Source organism: Cavia porcellus, unplaced genomic scaffold, assembly GCF_034190915.1.
Source record: "Cavia porcellus strain 051 isolate PalLab524CR breed Dunkin Hartley unplaced genomic scaffold, mCavPor4.1 scaffold_25, whole genome shotgun sequence".
NCBI lineage: Eukaryota > Metazoa > Chordata > Mammalia > Rodentia > Caviidae > Cavia > Cavia porcellus.
Window position 1 is genome coordinate 30,226,510 of NW_026947508.1, and position 19,549 is coordinate 30,246,058.

At 42.1% G+C, this 19,549-nt stretch overlaps 1 protein-coding gene across 1 annotated transcript in view; it reads right to left on the bottom strand.

Annotated features, from left to right (window-relative positions):
* Positions 1-4,730: 4,730 nt before the first annotated feature.
* LOC106027851 (liprin-alpha-1-like) overlaps positions 4,731-19,549 on the bottom strand; it is a 91,507-nt gene continuing 76,688 nt past the window's right edge. The window contains exons 20-22 of the mRNA XM_063235124.1: positions 12,910-18,675; positions 9,819-9,943; positions 4,731-7,235 (exon numbers count right to left, since the gene is read on the bottom strand). The gene's annotated coding sequence lies outside the window, so the exon portion shown is untranslated. The remainder of the gene's footprint in view (positions 7,236-9,818; positions 9,944-12,909; positions 18,676-19,549) is intronic.

Below are 19,549 nucleotides of genomic sequence, written 5' to 3' on the forward strand. Positions count from 1 at the left end.
CCATGACACAGGGCCTTGCTGATCTGCTCCTTCCTCAATCTCTCTCCCAGGCAGAGTCCTCAGCTGCAACTTGTTTTTCTGATTCATCAACCTCTTCCTCTCACACAGAGCAGGCTGTGCTGTGCTGCTCCCCAGACAGCAGTGCAGGAGGACAGCTGGGCCTCCGCAGGCAGAGAGGTTTGTGTTCAGGGCTATAGCACTGTGGGAGGGTCATGTGTATTTTGCACACAATAATAAACTCCAGCATCCTCAGCCTCCATCCTGCTGATTTTGAGTGTGAAATCTGTTCCTGACCCACTGCCAGTGAACCTCTCTGGGGTCCAAGAGTACTTTTCAGAAACCTCATAAATCATAGCCCTTGGAGCCTGGCCAGGCTTGTGCACCAACCAGTGCAAATAAGTGTCTCCATCACTATACAGGAGGCTCTGACTGGACCTGCAGGAGATGGAGGCTGGCTCTCTAGGGGAGACAGATAGGGAGAGCGGAGTCTGGGTCATCACTACATCTCCTTTGGATCCTAAAATGATGAAGGAGAAGTGCAGTGTCAGGAGCCAACATCATAAGCCATTTTGATAGATTTCTGTATTTTGTCACTATCAAGTGAAATTAGTATCTTTAATGTAATGTACAATGAAAGATTTTCAAATTTGAGATTGTGTTCAAGGTTTCTAATTACAAGAACCCCTCTAGAATTCATCTCAGCACCTCTCTCTTTCTTTGCGGCAATCTTCATCAAAGGGCAGTTATTGAGTGCCTCAGGAATTTTCTTCACCCATTGATATAACCTCCCACACCCACGCTTCAACTCAGGACTGCACATCTCATGTATGGACAGGACTGATCAGGTGGAGTGGGACCCTGAAAGTCACCCTCTCAGACTGAGTCCGCCTCATCTCCCAGTGTTCTTACCATTGATCCAGAGTAATAGCAGCCCTAGGACCTGAAGAGGGAGCCTTATTTCGAGAAATTGAACTGAAGATTCCTGATCAGGCAGGGCCACCATAAATCTAGCTTTTATCTGAGACTCAATTGGGAAGGTCCTCCCTTGGGAACAAAATGCAAATTCCCAGGTGGGTGCAGTGGTGCAGAGAGTGAAGAGCATGGTGGGAGGCTTCTCATGGGAGCCCAGTGGTATAAAATGTCTGCTGCATTTGGGGGAAAGCAATAGAGCTACAATCCATTCTTTATGCAGCAATGGGTACAAAGATCTCTGGGAAAATCTGATTCTGCAGCATAGACACAGTGCTCATGACTCTGCCCATCCCAGACAGGACTTCAGTTCCCATGATACAGGGGTTTGTGTAGATCAGTCTCTGGGAGGGGAGTGCTCATGTTTCTTAGCCTTATGGAAAAGGAAGCAGCAATTGTAAGTTTATCAGAATTCATTTTTTTAGCATTTTCTAGCATTAACACCATTTAGTAGTGATGAGAAGACCTTTTTTTATAACCAGGCAACATTCATCATCTTAGAAACAAGTATTAGAAATAATCTTTTCCTTGAAACAGGAATTAAATGACATAGTAGCACTAAAATCAAAAGTATATGATACAGAGAAAAACATCTGTATTCAAATTGGAAACCAGTAACTCTGTCTTATATAATATGCTCTATCTTATACAATACGACTTATATAGGCGGATATGAAATTCCTTGTGACTAGATTTTCAAATTGGTCAATATCTGTTCAAGCTAGTCTTGCAGACACACACACACACACACACACAACACACACACACAGCAGTTTTATTTTTTAGGCAAAGATTTCTCTTGGTTTTATACTAAAGGAGAAATAATTGATGCTAGTTTTTTCTGAACTATCATAAAGCAAGCTTTTCATAGCTAATTTTTGTTTTAATAAATACTGTGTAGTCATGCTCCACAGTTTAAAGAGACATTCTCAATGTCAGATGTCCCCACTGAATCCAGGGTTTAAAGCCTCAGTGTAGTTTGAACCAAAGGCTGCTATGGTCCTGGAGTTTATCTGAGATGGGAGAGAGTTAAGCCAAGCTATCATTGGTCTGTAAATTCGTGTGATTTTTTATTGCAGCCCAAAGCTGCCGTGTGCCTCTCACAGATTTGGGAAGGAATATTTGTGGCAAAATTAGTAAATAAGGATGCTATCATGTGTGCTTTTATTGTAAATAAGGGACGCTGTTTGTACTTATTGGGTGTGCGTGTGTGTTGGGGCTTAAACCTATGACATTCACACTGAGGTGTATCGCCAGTCCTTTGTATTTCTCTGATTTTGAGACTGTGTCTCAGCATTGTTCACCTGCCCAGTTTCTGCCCCACCTGTCCATCCTTCTGACTCAGCCTCACTGTGCTGGGCTGACTGTTGCTCACTATCTGTATTGGGTGACTGTCTTCTGAATATGTGGGTGCCTACCAAAAAGTCTGAGAAGTTGAAACATTCATTTTTTGGTCCTATCTGGACTCCTTAGGCCCTGTTCCTCATCTGTCTCACCAGGATCAGTAGGAATGAAATGAAAAAAAATTTCAGCTCATTGGATCAGACACATGACAAAGTTCTAAAGCTTAACACACAGTGGGAGGAGACCAGGAATTGTTAGCGTCCGACTCAGACACATTGGGCCAGGTTTCATATTCTTGTCCTTGTAAATAAAGGAGGCTTTAAAAACCACATGCTGTTTGGCTGTGTTGTATTGAAGTGAATGAGCATCTTGGGTGAGACTCATATCAGGGTATAATAATTTGTTTTAATATTTCATAGCTAAGAATAGAATTATAGCAATAATCTTCTGAAAGCAAAATTAATGGTGATATTACACTGATTAAATCAATTAATAAACCACAAATTGAGTTGTGAATATTTGTGGCTTAATTATGAGGATGATGTCAGTGCTTTTATAGTGTGTATAAAATGTATTGGGATGTCAATTTTCTACAGCTGATTAGTGGTTTATTTTTCCTTGGTTTCCTTTACTTCTTAAATAATATGAAGTTTAAAATTTATTTCCTAAATATCTTATCCTAGGAACCAGATCAGAAGAATTGGAAGAGCCCTTTGCTGTCTGATATTTCCAGTGATAGTTACCTATCTATATGAGTTTTAGTACCTAGCATAGCTGACTTTGTAATCTATGGCTCTTTACATAGCAGCTGTGAGCATTCTTGAGTATTTTGTATTGCTGTATCCTCCTCCAAACAGGGTTTCATTTTGCACTTCATATACCACACTCAAGGTTAAAATTCCCAATCTTTCTGAAGCAGACATTTTTGAAATACAGATATTAGCTCATATTGGTCTGTACTCATTACTTTCAAGGAAATCTTGTTTTTTTAAATCTCATTTCCTAGGGTACTTTGAGCCCTCTTTTCAGTTCATCAGTTCATTCCTGTGGGAATGGTAATTTCTATTCCCCCTCTGCTGTACACTTCACCCACAGAGAGCACTTGTGAGCCAGTTTAGTTTAGGCCCCTAGGAGTCTGCACAAAGCGAGTTCTGGCTCAGGCTTCTGCTGTGTGGCTCATGCCCAGGGGGAGACCAGAGCTCCTGTTTGCTGTTCTCTTCAATACTTTCCAGATGAATGTGACAGGTGCTCAGGCAGGTTTGGTGACAAAATTTAAAAATGAGTCCAAATTTTTCCCTTTTGTCTTTCCTCTTCTCTCCCCTCTCCTGCCTCTTCCTCCTGCTTTCTTTCTTCACTTGTCCTCCCACTCCCTTTTTTCAGTTCTCTCTTTTGTGTGCTTTCTGTGCCCTGTTTTATTATTTCACGAGGATTGTGGATCTGAGGTAGCCGGGGTGTCGCTGTGTAGCCTCAGCCTCTTTAGATGGATGTTTTACTTGCAACTAAAGCTCTCTGCATCACGCCTAGTAGCTGTAACTGGCGAGTTCCCCAGTTGGCTTTAGAGCTTCTAGTTTGTCCTTTGTATCTGTTTTTGTCACACAAATACATTTTCTGTGATATTTTGATTCTGTATCAGCCACATTCCCAATGCATTGCACATGTCTAAGGAGAAACCAGTTACTCTTCTAAATTTGAATCTCAGGTAAGGAATTTATTCTGCAAGTGAGAGCTTCTGCAGAATTGTGAATTTTTTAGTAGAAATTCATTGTAACTCTTGTAATATCCAGGAGTGATGATGTAACCTGGGGTATCTTAGGAAAGTCCCAATACTTGACAGTGAACTATTGTGGACTTCAGAAAACAGAGTGGACCCAAAGCGCCCCGTCCTGCAGTACCTGTTTGGAGGTGGCCTCATGAGACACTTGTGGAGAGGGGAAAGATCACCCTCATGCTTGCTCAGAGTTGAAGTGGTTGTCACTCCTCTTGTGGAGGACCCTGCCTTGTATGGAGATCAGTAGACCCATCGCATTTGGCTGGCTGAGGGGTGTGGTTTTGAATACAGTGAGAGTAAGACCATGTGGCAGATGGTTCCTTTCATCTGCTGCCTCTTGTAGTGTAGGAGTCAGTGGTCAATTCTTTTCCTCTAGTTTGTAACACATTTACAGATGTGACCTCAGATGGACCTCAGCTCCATCTCTGAAAGTGCAGAGTGAATACATGTGCCCCACATGTGCCTATCTGGCCAGCAGGCTCCAAGGCTAGGTGCAGGGGTAGCAGCTCCATGCACATAAGCACATGCACATAGACAAATGTCGTGAGTGTCTTAGAGCACTCTGAACTCCGGGCAAGGTAAACACGCACACACGCCTGATCGGGACACGGGGGTACAGTGCTCGGAAAAGAAAGACAGGAGAGACACCTTTACTGTCTGCACCGCGTTACACTGCACTGCACGCACAATCTTTATTTTAGGATTCATATATAGTAAACCCGATCAGTTCACAGAGCCCAGATAATTAAGTGGTGAAAAGGCATTCTTTGTGGCAAGCTACAACGTGACAGACTACAATGTTTATTCTAAAACTATCTAAGTGAAGTAAATAATCACAACCAGTTCTCATAACTTCTCTAGCCCAGGAAGAAATTCATTAGCTCAAGAATGTTGTTAATTTGTCTGCTGTTAGTGTCACAAAGGGTGGCCAGCCACTTCCTCAAGACTTCTGCAAAACAAAGCCAGCTCACAGTATGGATTCCAGAGGGTGAGGGGTCTCACTGAGAACAGGCATTCCTATTCTACCTCCTTCTCGCATACCAGGGCGGCTATTGTAAATTGCAGGTTAGAGGGGGTTGGGCCTACAAAGTGACACCTCATCCCCCACACTTCCTTCCTTTTTATTTTTTAACAATAATTTCCATAAGATCAGGTTATTAATAGTATTTCGTCTTATGCAGTAAAAATACACAAGAACTATGGCAATGAGAACTATAATTAAACTAAGTCCCATGCCACTTAAAGTGTGGGTTATGCTCTGCCAGATTCCTTTGGAATCTAATCCTTTCAAAGATTGAGCAAGCAATTGCGCGAATTGTGCCAGGGATTCATCATCATTTTGCTTTGCAAAATCCTTGTCAATTTGATTATGCAAAGATTCTATTTCCTCCTGGGCAGAGGTGTTTCCATTTAGATACATTCTAATCACTTCCCATTCATGTTCTGTTTGATTATAAGGTCGTTGGGTTATACAGAAAGTAGTTGAATTCCAATCACATTTTAAAAACACTTGATGCTGAAGAGCCAATATTTTTCTACCCATCCATTCAACTGTTTGTTTAAGGAGGTCTATTTGTTGTTGTAGTTTGGCATTTATTTGCCACTGAGTTAACCAAAGTTCATGAGAATTCTCATGCCATAATTCTACAACATGTTTTTCTTGCAAAGAGGTTTGTAAAGCTATTCCTGAGACTGCTGCTAGGGAGGCTACAGTTATCAGACTTAACAGTACAGCAACCACTATTCCAATAAATCTTTTTGTACGTTTTAACAGATGTTTAAAAAATTCAGTAGTAACAGAAATTACTGGGTCTTGAGACCATGGTCGAGTTAAATTTACAGGCAACCAAATATGAGTTTTTTGTTGTAACAGCATAACTGTATAAGGCTTAGTGAAATTTAGTGTGCTATTTAAGCATGTAAACAATTGACAATTTAAACAAGTACAAGAAAAATGTGTAAAATTAAAAGTTCCCACTAAAAAGACATAAGGCAGAGGTGCACAAACAGTAATATTATACATTTTAAACCTAGTAAAATTATAAGTAGTAGATAGAGATCGACTAGTCCCTGAATAGGAAACATTGTACAAGGTTACAGGTTGCATAGCGGCTGGAATCTTCCAAATATGATTTTGAAGGTGATGAGGGTATTCTTCGGCTGCAACAGCAGGGTTAGCGATTCCACCATCTCCCCACCACAAAAGAGACGTCTTCTGAGGAAATATAGGAGCTCCGTCAGTTATTTTCTTTGGATCTGGAAGACTATACACAACAGAGAGATTACATCTTGTCTCATTCCATTCAGCACATCCATTAACGAATTTTCCAAATGGTCCCCAAATAATATACCCATCAATATTTTTAGCAAATTTTCCCATACATAGTTGCCAAATTATGGGATTATAAGAAATATTTTTATAAGTGAATTCAGGGCATACAGGAAATGTATTTATGTCAGGTGCTGTTAAATTTCTCCAGGTAACATTAAAGGTTTGAGCAGCCAAGGCTTGAAGCCTTGTCCTTTTGTTGCCTGCTTTTATTCCATGTTGAATCCAATACTGCCATCCCAGAGGGATGCAAGGCGGTTCCCCAATGCAAATAGGCCTTTGATTACCATAATAAGTAAAATTGAATAATGTCCCATCATCTTGATTGTGGGGGGTTAAATCAGCCCACGGTGCTGACAAAATTTCTCTAGGTGTGGTATAAAGTAAAATATCACTAGTTCCCCATTTTACAGGTTCTAATAAAGGGGGATTTGGAATATATGCCCAGTACGAATGTGGAGGTACCTCAGTCCCCGATGCAACGGTGAGCAAGGCACATAAAGCTAAAAACAAGTTTTCAGGGTTTAAAGGCTTTCCTGCTTGAAGGACAAGCCGTTGCCCTTCTATGGTCAATTTCTTTAATTGTCCCCATGTAGGGAGGGGATTTAAATTTGGTCGCTGTGAGCAGCGGGATTTTCTTAGCTGTAATCTGGCCATGGCTGCGATAGGAACAAGCTCAGCATCTTTAGCCTCTAGCTGGTTTCGCGCTCGCTTCTGAAGGCACGGTTCCGGTTCCTTGGGGAGTTGTCTCCGGGGCTGGCGAACAGGGTCTGGAGGCGCGGATCCTGATCCATCGTCCAGGGACCCACTGCTGAATTCCATTTTCTGTGGAGATATAACCAAAACCTTTCCCCTTATAGAGCAGTGTGCCCTTCTCCCATTCAGCCTCTGGAGCTGTTTTAGTCCAAATAGGTTCATTAATCACAAAGGGCTGTTGTTGCTGTTCGAAATGTCTTTCAGCTCTTGTTAATATTTCACCTTGTGGTAAATTGAGAAAATTTAAAATAAACAATGCTTGATGCAGTAATGTTTTTGGACTGTTTTGCAATTTAAACAGTATTGGTATCTGAATATCCTCCTGACTCCTCCTTTTTAATTTTTTAATTTGCAACTTAAGAGTGCCATGTGCTCTTTTAACAATAGCTTGACCCTGGGGGTTATATTTAATCTCTGTAATATGAATAATATTATGGAGATCACAAAATTGTTTAAATGTTCTGCTAGTATAAGCAGGTCCATTATCTGTTTTGATTTTAGAAGGAATTCCCATAACTGCAAAAGTCTCCAATAAATGTACAATAACATTTTTAGTGGATTCTCCCTGTTGAGCAGTAGCCCATAGAAATGAAGAATAGGTATCAATAACTACATGTACATAAGAAAGCCGACCAAAAGAAGGTACATGTGTAATATCCATTTGCCATAACTCATTAGGTTGAGTTCCTCGAGGGTTGAAATGAGTTGAGCTATACGTTCTCCCTTTAATAATTTATAATCTGTAAGTGAGGACATCAGAATTTGAATTTCTCCAGTATAATCTGCATCTATAATTCTTAAGTGAACCGTAATGCCTTTTTGATTTAAACTAGATCTACCCGTGAGCAAGCCAAAAGTTCCCGCAGGCAGGGGACCAAAAATTCCTGTAGGAATTCTCACGGGAGATTGTCCTCCTCTTAATTCTACATCTTTTAAGGCTGGTATGTCCACTGCGGCGCTGTGTTGGGTGGCTGGCTGTAGGGAGAATACGGTAGATTTACCCCATTGATTTGTCCGGGGCCCGGGGTAGGGCCCGCTCTCCCGTTTCCCTTCTGTTCAGCTGAATTAACTTGTTTACTCCTGCATTCACGAGCCCAATGATTTCCCTTCTTGCATTTTGGACATAAGCCAGGAGCTCTAGATCTCTTTTTTTGATCATTGCCTACAAGTTTTGGACAGGCCCTCTTTACATGTCCTGTCTGACCACAATTAAAGCATTTTAAAGACTGTTCCTTTTTAGATTGCCAATTAGTCCACGTGGTTGCCATGGTTTCAGCAAACAGTTGCATTTTCCTAGATTCTGAATTTAAATCTTTACATTGTTTTATAAAATTGTCAATCGTTCCAGTATCTTTTATTGGAATTAAAGCCCTTTTGCATTCATCATTAGCATTTTCAAAAGCTAACATTTTTAAGAGATGCTCTTGTAAGTCTTGTCCCACTACTGTTTTTTCTATAACATTTTGAAGTCTTGCAACAAACTCAACATACGGTTCATTGGCTCCTTGCAGAACTTTAGCCCAAGATCCATATTCTGATCCTTTAGACCGTATTTTATCCCAAGCTTTTAAAGCAATATCTTTTAATTGAGCATGAATCTCTCTTGGAGCTCCTGCCTGATGCTCAACAGTATCAAAGAAACCTGTACCAGAGAGCATGGGATAAGAAATGAGTCTAATATTAGGATCTCGATCGTCAGCATTTTGTCTTGCCTTTTCCGCACAACCTTCCATAAACCACATGTGCCACTGTAAATATTCTGGCTCCTTTAAAAGAATTTTGGCCAAGGCCTTCCAATCATAAGGAGCAAGATTACCATACTGATCTGCTACCGACGTTATTAATTCTTTAGTGTAATGAGCCTGAGGGCCATAAAGGGTTACAGCCTTTTTTAATTTTGCTAAATCATCTATATTAAATGCTTCCCATCTAGGGGGAACTGCCGCTCCATCTATTGGCTGCGGCCTGATTACAGGGAAAGCAAAGGCAGGCTTTTCCTCATCAGAATCCCCTAATTTTGGTAGATCAGCCAAAGCTAGCTTGGCTTTACTCCAATTAGGGTTAGATGGAGGAGGTGCAGAGGGAACTACAGGCGGGTTCTGCTTAACGGAGAGTTGTTTCACCTCTTGTGTTAAATGCTGTATAGCCTGTAAAATTGGGCGATTGTCATAATTTGATATTGCTGCGGCAGCTAAAGCTGAGTCGGCTGTAGTGGATTTTACTTTTAGTTTGGACGCCTTTTCACTACTTAAAGCGATAGCGTCATTTTGAACTACATTTTGCTCCTCCTCTGTGAGGGGCAATTCCTGAATAACTGGCTTAATTTCTAGTTGAAGATTTTCTACAATATGTTCATCTTCCATAGCTTTTAATAAAGAGTACACAACCGACCAAATAGCCCAAAAACGTAAAGGAATCTTTTCCTCCTGTTGCATAGCCCTTTCTATACTAACCCTTGCCTTCCTCCATACTTCTACATCCAAAGTTCCTTCTTCTGGAAACCAAGGATTATATTCTTTAATTGTATCAATACACATATCCAAGTCAGCTGACCTGAGCGATATGCCATATATAGATAATAAATGTTTAAGAATTTTTAAGAAAGGAGAGGAAGCAGATTGTCCCATTTCCCCGTAATAAAATTATACTTACCTTCCTAAGCGACCTTCGGAGTCCCTGAATTTGGGCGCCACTTGTCGTGAGTGTCTTAGAGCACTCTGAACTCCGGGCAAGGTAAACACGCACACACGCCTGATCGGGACACGGGGGGTACAGTGCTCGGAAAAGAAAGACAGGAGAGACACCTTTACTGTCTGCACCGCGTTACACTGCACTGCACGCACAATCTTTATTTTAGGATTCATATATAGTAAACCCGATCAGTTCACAGAGCCCAGATAATTAAGTGGTGAAAAGGCATTCTTTGTGGCAAGCTACAACGTGACAGACTACAATGTTTATTCTAAAACTATCTAAGTGAAGTAAATAATCACAACCAGTTCTCATAACTTCTCTAGCCCAGGAAGAAATTCATTAGCTCAAGAATGTTGTTAATTTGTCTGCTGTTAGTGTCACAAAGGGTGGCCAGCTGTCGGTGTCGCTCCCGGCCGGCAGGAAGGACACACGACAAAGTCTGGCAGTGGACAACCTTTTCTTTTATTTTCTCTCCGTACAGCCTGCCCTGGGATCGCTCCCAGCTGAAGCCTCCTCTGGTCCGCTCCCCGCGGCTCCTTCTGGGCTTCGCTCCGAAGCCTCTACCGGTCCGCTCTCCGCGGCTCCTTCCGGGCTTCTACTTCCCCCCAGGGGTGGCACCAGTATATATACGGATACAGTGTCCAATCATGTTAAAGTAAGCAAGGCAAGCTGATTGGCTAACATATTATTGAGCGGGTTGTTTACGCGGTAAGCAGGAAACTAACGTGCTCGATGGGAGGGGTAATCTAACTCAGGCTTTACTCTTTACCACAGGCCGCATGATCGCTATATGCAGCGGCTCGACAATGTGGTGGCTCCCAACAGCCAGCCACTTCCTCAAGACTTCTGCAAAACAAAGCCAGCTCACAGTATGGATTCCAGAGGGTGAGGGGTCTCACTGAGAACAGGCATTCCTATTCTACCTCCTTCTCGCATACCAGGGCGGCTATTGTAAATTGCAGGTTAGAGGGGGTTGGGCCTACAAAGTGACACCTCATCCCCCACAGACAAACAGAAATGGACACACACAAATACACATGCACACACATACACACACACACACACACACACACTTTCCTGGTCATGCCTAGGGGCTAAGATATAGCAGAGCTCACCTGTCAGCAGAATCTGCTGTTGGAGAGGGAAGCACACCTGTCCTGGGCTGGGATCTACCACTCTCCTCACATAAGTACTAATTCATTTTTAGAAAACCTAGAAAAATACTTCTGTCATATAACTTTCTCAGCAAGAGAATTCTAGAGTTTGCTTCACTTGCTCTGCTTTGTTTTGTGTTTTCCTTTACCAACTTTATTTATTTATATTTAATGTGGTCCAGTATTTTGATCTCTCGTCCTTTTTTTATTTCTATGACTCATTTTCTTATTGTTGTATTATGCTGTTTATTTTATCATTTTTTCAGTCCCCTTTTAAGCTTATTATATTATCAAATTCATCTTTATTAATTTATGTGTTTCTAGTTCTCTCTGCACTATTTTGACCCTTTTTTATTTCTACAGTTGATACATTTGTTAAATTAAATTGATTTTTTACTGTATTTCCATATCTTGATGGGTACTGATGGAAAGACAGAGCTTTACATAACCATAAATTCCCTAACTACTGTTGATCCATGTTAGATATTCCTTGAGAATTCTCTTGCCCCTTTGGATCTTGTTATGTTAGTGGGTTCTGTGGCATTCCTGTGACAAATGAGGGGTCATTTCCTGTTTTCAAGTCACTCCTGCATTCTGATGAGGTCAGATTCGTAAATGAATTGGGTGTTCAGTTGTGCCCACTGGATTGGTGGGGAACATGTGATACAGCCTAGTGCATACATGGCCAGGATCATTACTAATCTTGGTGTTAGCCTTCCATGATGCACCCTTCCTCCATATTGCAATTGGGTCTGATCCATACTTGAAAGTGAAAAAGGTACCTCTTTAACTCTGATCCTTCCTGAGTAGTAGGCTGGGTCTCCCAACCTGTAAACCAGACTGACACCACCTCATCCCCTAGTGAACCTTACACAATAAGCAAAAAAAGGTAGATAGAGTACAAATGTTATACACAAATTGCATCTTATTAACCATCTCAGGTTTACATCCAAATTGAAAAAAAAAAAGAATAGAATTTGCAAAGCTCAAGGAACCTGTGGAAGTCAGCCACATCCTCTTTATGTGGCAGAGTCTGCACAGAACATAGGTCCCCATGCTCTTTTGATTTTCTACTTAGTCATGCACAGAGGCCTTTTCTGCACTCTGCTGTACTAATAAACTCTTCTGGTGTGCCCAACATTGCAGGTGACCAGCTGGACCTTCCAGGCCGGGAGGATTTTTCTCAGGGTTGCATCACTGGGGGAGGACATCCTATTCCTTGATAACAGTAATAAACTCCAGCCTCCTCACCCTGACCTCTGCAGATTTTGAGTGTGAAATCGTTTCTTGATAAGCTGCTAATGCACCTTTCTAGGACCGAAGAGTGCTTTTTGAAAACCTGAAAAATCATGCCTTGTGGAGCCTGGTATGGCTTATGTACCATTATCTCAAATAGATGATTCCATCACTATGCTCAAGACTCTGTTTGGAACTAGAGGAGAAGGAGCCTGGTTCTCCGGGTGCCAAAGAGAGTGAGAGAGAGTGGGGTCTTGGCATCTGAATATCTCCTGTGGACCCTTAATCATTGGATAGAAAGACAAGGTCATGTACAGGCATGATGATTCATTTTCATATTGTCTCCATTATTTCATATTTGAAGCTAAATTATTTTTGCGATTTTCATATATAGGAAAAAGTGTTCACTTATAATAAAGTATCCAACATTTGCACCCACTTGAGAATTAATGTGGATCATCCTTCTCTTTCATTGTGACATCATCACCTCACCATAGCTCCAACTCCAGTGGAATTTTCCTCACTCACACAGACCTCAAGCTCTTGTTCTCACCCTGTTCCTGAAGGATGCAGTCTCTCACATGGAGAGAACAACACAGGTAACAGTGGGACCCCATCCCACTCACTCATTCTCCATCCTCATCTCCCTCCATCCTTACCAGGGATGCAGAGCATTACCAGCTCCAGGAAATGAGCAGGGAGCCTCATTTTGAAATGCTGAAATGAGGGTCCAGATGAATCAAGACAGGTTGAGTTTTTATCTGGAACTTGAAGGGAAGCCTCTCCTTGGGGACATCATGCAAATGTCCTGGTGGGCATAGTAAAGGGCAGGATGGGAAGCCTCTCCCATGAGCAAAGTTGCTTCAAATCTCTATATTTGGGGAAAATCAGAAGAGCAAAGTCCATGTGCTGTCCAGCACTAGGAGGAAGGATCCCATTTCTAAAGGCCCTGTCCATACTGCAGCATGGTGCCTCAGTGCTCTTCCCCAGTAAGGAAACCACTGCCTCCTCCAGTTACTGCTCAGCACAGCAGCTTTGTGCTAGTGACAACATGGAGCCTGGAGAGGGCTTCTGGCAAATGTGGTTTAGAGGTGAACTATTGAGATGTTAGTCTTCATGGGCACAAGGGTTACACACCATGGGGCACTGCTGTCAACAGAATTTTCCAGGAATATAAAAAAAAATTTCTGTTTCAGATAGAGAATTAGGTGTCCTGTTGAAGGCAAGTGGAGAAAGAGACAATGATTGTGCATTAGGTAATCAATACATAATTCCCAGGCAGTAGTTTAATTGATGAATATCCTGTCTTACTTATCTCCACAGAGAGATGTTAATATGAATACGAACAGATATTAACATGTAAATGGGTATACTATAAACATATGTTTGTATAGAAATACATCTCTCTATATGTTTTTACATGTTAATCCGTATCTTTGTACACAGACATGAAGGAATATGTATCTATAAATGTATATATATATATATATATATATATGGCTATATATAAATGCATATATGTACATTCCAATGTACTAGATTAATTAAAATTGTTCTTAGGGGGGTAATTCCTTTGAAATCTTTCTTAATTTGGGGAATTTTGAGACACAATCACACTTTGTAGTTCGTCCTGGCCTTGAGTTCACTGTGCAGCCCAGGCTAGGTTCAAACAGGTCAGCTACATATCCTCATTCCATCAGAAACTGCTCACTCACTGTACAGACACCCAAGGGTCTGTGGTTAACTCACCAGTTCAGTCACCATGGGTTTGGAAGACATTTCACTGCTACTAACAGCAGCTTATAAGCTGAAGACATAACATAATGTCTGCAACCAGTGTTGTAGTCATTCTCCCCGTTTGATTCATCCTGGAGCATCCTGAACTCATTTTAGTGTCTATCCTGCTGTTTGCTGGCCATGTGACATGGGAGGTGCACTCTCTCCATCTACCTAAAAACTGTATCCCATTCCTTCTGATAAGAATGGTGACAAGGTTTAGCAGAAAATTAAATGGACTGGTGTGCCTTACATACTTTATTATGAAAGATTCTTACAGAAAAACTAAGTAAAGACATCCACATTACTTTTCCATTTCTACAGAAAGATTTCACATGAATTCACTTCTTAAACATGCAAAAGTCATCATGTTACACTTCTGCAGGTCAGAAGTCCAACTCAGTGTTCAGTGTGATAGAGCCAGGATGCTGTCAGGATGCATTCACTCTGGAGGATCCAGGAGGGAATCTGTCCTTTTAAAGTCCTAGAGGTGTCCCAGAGCCTGTGTCCCTCATATTCTTACTCCCAACATTTCCTCCTGGCCCCTCTCCAGGTCATACCTCTGTGTGTGGCCTCCCTGTGTGCTGTCCAGATGTCAGTACTGAGAAACTTCAGTCCACAGGAAAGAAGGGTAAGATTTTGTGTTACAGAGATTCTGCTTTGCATTTTTTCAACATCAGTTAATTAAAAATATTCCATTGTTAAGGAGGAAAACTTTGTTCCCCTGTGGGAATAATGAGCTAGCTGATTCCATTTATGCATCCATTTTCAATTGCAAATCAGCATTGTCTGTTCTAAGACAGCGAAGACAGTGAGTTTTAAAGTTGTTTTTTCTATAAAGTGGCCATTGTTTGCTTGCTTAGTGTGTACCAGGAGAACAGACATATTGAGTGGCACCATGGAGAGCCCATGATGATGTTTTCAGTGTGGTGTAAAGATACAATGGGATGCACCAAGGTGAGATCCTCACCTCCAAAGGAGCTATCTATGGAATTATGACAGCAGGAATGACTGATATACTTTATCCAAAATTAAAAACAAATGTTCCCTAGAAAACACAGCAATTTAAATAGTTTGTGGTGTTCACATTGAAGGAAAGCTCTCTATGAGTATCTGAGACATCTAGAGCATTTATGCAGGGTGCAGGCAGCAGTGAGTCTCAGGTGAGTTTGTTGTGGGTGAACAGAGTGCACCCTGGAAAGCCAATGGGTACTTACTGGTCCTAACTTAGAGCCAGAATATGTTTTTCGACACACAGTTACACATGTGTCAAAATCAATAGTATTGTATACTAGAAATGTGGCTTTTTATAAATGTAAAATTTATCCATATCATCCTGTCTTAAAAAGGAAAAAGTTCTGTGACTGTGGCTCTGCTGTAGCACTGAGCATTATGGAAACCCATACGAGGAAAATAATGTATTGATTTGTGCAATTATTATCTAAGGGAACTGTTATTCTCTATGGCTAACTTTTTTTCTCGTACAAATGTTGAAGATCTTTTGTTTTGGGGACTTTCATGGGAGCTGTTAAGTACTGAGTTGGGTAATATTTTCATTTAAAGTTTCATTAAAATTCAAAAATGAGGATTGTATGATCCTTTCTTGTACAGATGGTAATTCTGCATACACAGTGTTAAATGGAGATGCTTGAGTCTGGCCTCAGGCTCTGGTATGCAATCTACCCAGTGGACCCAGCAGTTGGCTTCCTAGCAGCTGGCCTTGAGGATGTCACCCTCTTGCTGACTCACCTTTGTTGTGGGGCTCTGCAGATCCTGCTGCTGTCTGAGAGCAAAGTAGAGCAATACGGTGCTGAGGTCTTCATTTTCAACCAAAAATTTTCACTATCCTGTTAAGGCTGGACTGTGTGCTTCTCTGCTCAGAGGTTTTCTTCCCTGTGGAGGAGGCACGGCCATCACTTCAGATCCAGAATGAGACCCTCAGTTCTTCATCTTAGCCATTCTGTGTAAGTCAGGGAATTTTCCCCATGCTATGATTTTTCATTTGAATGTAGGAATGATCCATCTCTCACGTTAAACGTGAAATAATAATAAAAATTCTTTATTCCAAAACAAAGAGAAATGCACATCAAGTCCAGTCTGTCCTTAAAGTATTCATTAGTTTCTCTTTTTTGTCCTGACTTACTGTCATAGCTCCTAGGCCCCCTGGTTAGGCACATCCTTGGCTGCTGTGATTGAAATTTGGTGAAGTCTGAACACTCCTCATGTCCCATTGATGTCCACAGATTGAGATGAGTATGGTCTCATGATGGATGAGGATGGAAGTTTTCTTCTGTCTGTTTTCTTGTGGATGTTTAAGACTGACCCAGCACCTCCAAATTCTAGTGAAGCACTATGCAACTGAGCTGTACCTGCAGTCCCAGATTTGAGATTTTTCTCATTTCTGCAAGGCGATACAATGTGATCAGCCCTGCCTGCTCTCTGCTGTCTAACCTTGTGTCCTATTGGGTGTCCTTTTCTCACAAATGCCTCTTCTCTGGGTCTGGTTTATGACCCTGAGATTGCTGAATTCTTCTCCTGCTCATGGCCTCATGACTCATTATTTCATTGCCCAGTTGCTATTTCCCTTGGTAATCAGGCTTCAGTTCGTTCCCCATTTTGACTATGACCCAGGTGAGAGTCTGGTGTAGCTTTTTCTCTTTTGAGAGCTGGACCTGAATGTTGAGGACTTTAACCATGAGAGTCTTTCATCACTGGTGGTGACTAGAAGCCCTGAGTTTTTCCACATGGATCACATTGTTCTCAGGGATGATCTGCAATTCACAGTGAAACTGCCTCTCACTTTCATAAAATCCTCCATGTCCTTTGAGGCCCTGGTATTTGGGACAGCCTAGGATGAAGCCAGTGAGGCATTTGCTTTGGTTGCAAAACTGAAGAAAGTGCCCACATCTCTGTCACTTGTATGATAAACTTTAATGCATCCAAAGGCCACTTGATATGAAAAAATCAGAATTGTAGGTGAAAACTGATAGAGTTACTTCCAAAAGATGAAAAATATTAACAAAAGATGAGAAATATAAAATAAAAAGCGGCCTTTATTCTGAGAACACGGAGAGAGATGACCGGCAACCCCCACCGCTGGCGTCCGGCGATCTCTCCGGCGGACACGCGGCGTGGGGGCCTGTAAATAACCTCGGTTTGGGGTGGAACCTAAGGCGGGCATTAGGGATACACAGGTAGCCCATTGGTCCTAGGTTTGGCGCCATATGTAAATTCCCAGGGGCGGGAAGATGGCGTCACAGGTAACTTCCTAGGGGCAGGGCAAGATGGGGCTTCCTGCTTCCGGTTGTGGCTTTCCTGGCTACTGTGTCCTGTCTGGGCCAAACCTTTCATATCCCATCTTATGGTTATTATGAAAAGGGGCAAAGCTTTCTCTCTTTAACTACTTCCTGCTGGCAAAGGGCGCTGTACTGGAGCCTAGGGGAGTTGACGGGATGAAGGTTGATGCCCAGGTAGACGCTGGTACCAGGTGTTTTGGCCAGGACAGCTTCACTGGTGAATGCACGTATGTCAGACTGGAAAAACAAAGAGACAAGATGTTATGAGGAGACATGGCACTGTCATATTTAAGGACCCAGGTGAGGTAAAGGGAAAGGTGCCTTTGATTTAGACATATCATTCTATCAGGACCATGTTGAGGTAGAAACATTTCCACGGTGAGGCAGAATTCTGAAAATTAAACGTGGGGTTAGGAGGAGTGGAGTTATGAGAGGTGATTACTCCCCCATCTGAAAGCATAAAAGTTAAGACGGTAGGTTGGTAAGGCTTGTCTCTGGTATGCATGATGTTGGAGTCTGTAGGCAATACTGCTAAAGAGTCCTGCTGTAAAAATGATCATTAATAGAATGTAAGAAATTAGGAACCAAAGTGGATAACAAAACATGACTTAGCCTGTTAACTGTGGCTGCGAGGCCTTTGTGAGACGGAGACAGGTAGGAGACAGAAGATGAGATGACCACTCAGAATGATCAGATTTAGGGCTGGGAGGGCACCTCTTAGCCTGAGTGATGTGAAACCAGGATGGCAGTCTAGCAACTTTGATTTAGGCATGGGTCACTGTAACCTGGTTGTAGTCCTTGGAATGATTTGCTGTAACAGAACTTTAGCAAGTATGAGAAAGGCTTTTATGTATCCTGAAAAAGTATAAACCAAGTGAGAAGACTGGGACCTGCACAAAATAGGCCCTGTTTGTAAATGGCATAGGTTGACCATCAATACCCCATCATAGAGACTGAGGACTTAATATAGCAGCCTGAAAACTCAGGAAGAACTCTGTATATATGGCCTCTATGTCCACAAATATAGAGAATGTCTTACCTGAGAGTTTTGTGCGACTTGGAATCTGAGACGGACACCTTAAAGGGGGCTGTTGTTGCCCTGAACTTCCTCAGTCTTCAGCAGCGATTTTCTGTCGGTGATGAATCTGGCAGTGTCAACATTTCCTATGAGGGCTAGAACTTAGGATGGCTTACCCACTCTCTGGTGGCTAGGACAGTCCAGTAGCCCTGGAGTAAGGCCTCAAAGAATGCCAGGGTGGGGCATTTTCTTGCCCAGTATCTTCTGCTGCATTTGAGCGTGGTCCATGGAGGGGGCAGGCAGCTCCACCTTGTGTAGGTTTACCTGTCTCAGAACTACAAGTGTCACAAGTGTTAAAAATATAAAAAACCATATTAAGATCTCTCTAAGGTTTGAAGGTCAAGTTTTGCCTTTTTGTTTGGGATTTGGACTATAGTAGAATTAAGTAAGCATGCAGGAATTTAATATTGGCATTTTGGATTAGAGAGCAGGCTTTATCTGGATGGCATATTGCTTTTTTTATAGGGTGACATGTAGAATTAACAAAGCTTTAGTCTGCCAAACAAGGCTTTAATGGAAACATTTTGCAGTAAAGTTTTAGCAATCTTATGAATAAATCAAAACTGATCTAATACTGTCAAATTTTGAACACATTTATTTTTAAAGTTGTTATTTGCAGTAGTATGAACCAAGACAAATAAAATAAAACTTTAAAGAAAACCCTTGTCTTGAAAGACAGCTAGTGGTTCCCAGCAAAAAGGAATTTATTACCTTAGTTGTTAAACAGGAGATTGGTGAAGGCTTTGATTGATAAGCAAGGCTGGTAAAATTATCAGGTGGCCAATAACCTTGATTAAATGGTTTGAGAATTGTAATAAAAAAGCATCTTTTGAGTGGAGCCAAATTGTAAAAAAAGCATGCCTGAGCAGAGCCGCTGAGCTGCTGTTTCGCGGCGCTCCGGCAGAGCACGCCCAGTGGGTGGGGCAAGCGCTGGGATGTAGCACGCAGGGGCGGGCTCAGACTGCCCCCGGAAACGTGTAAGATGGCGGCGGTGACGAGGACGGCGCACAGGGGAAGGAGGGGCTGGGACGGCGCATGGGGGAGGGGCTGGGAGGCGGCCCGACACAGCGCGCGAAGCTGGAACTGCTTGCAGGGCGTGAGGATTAGAAAGCCAATTTAGGAACACAGCTGGGTTTTGATTAGCCTCCT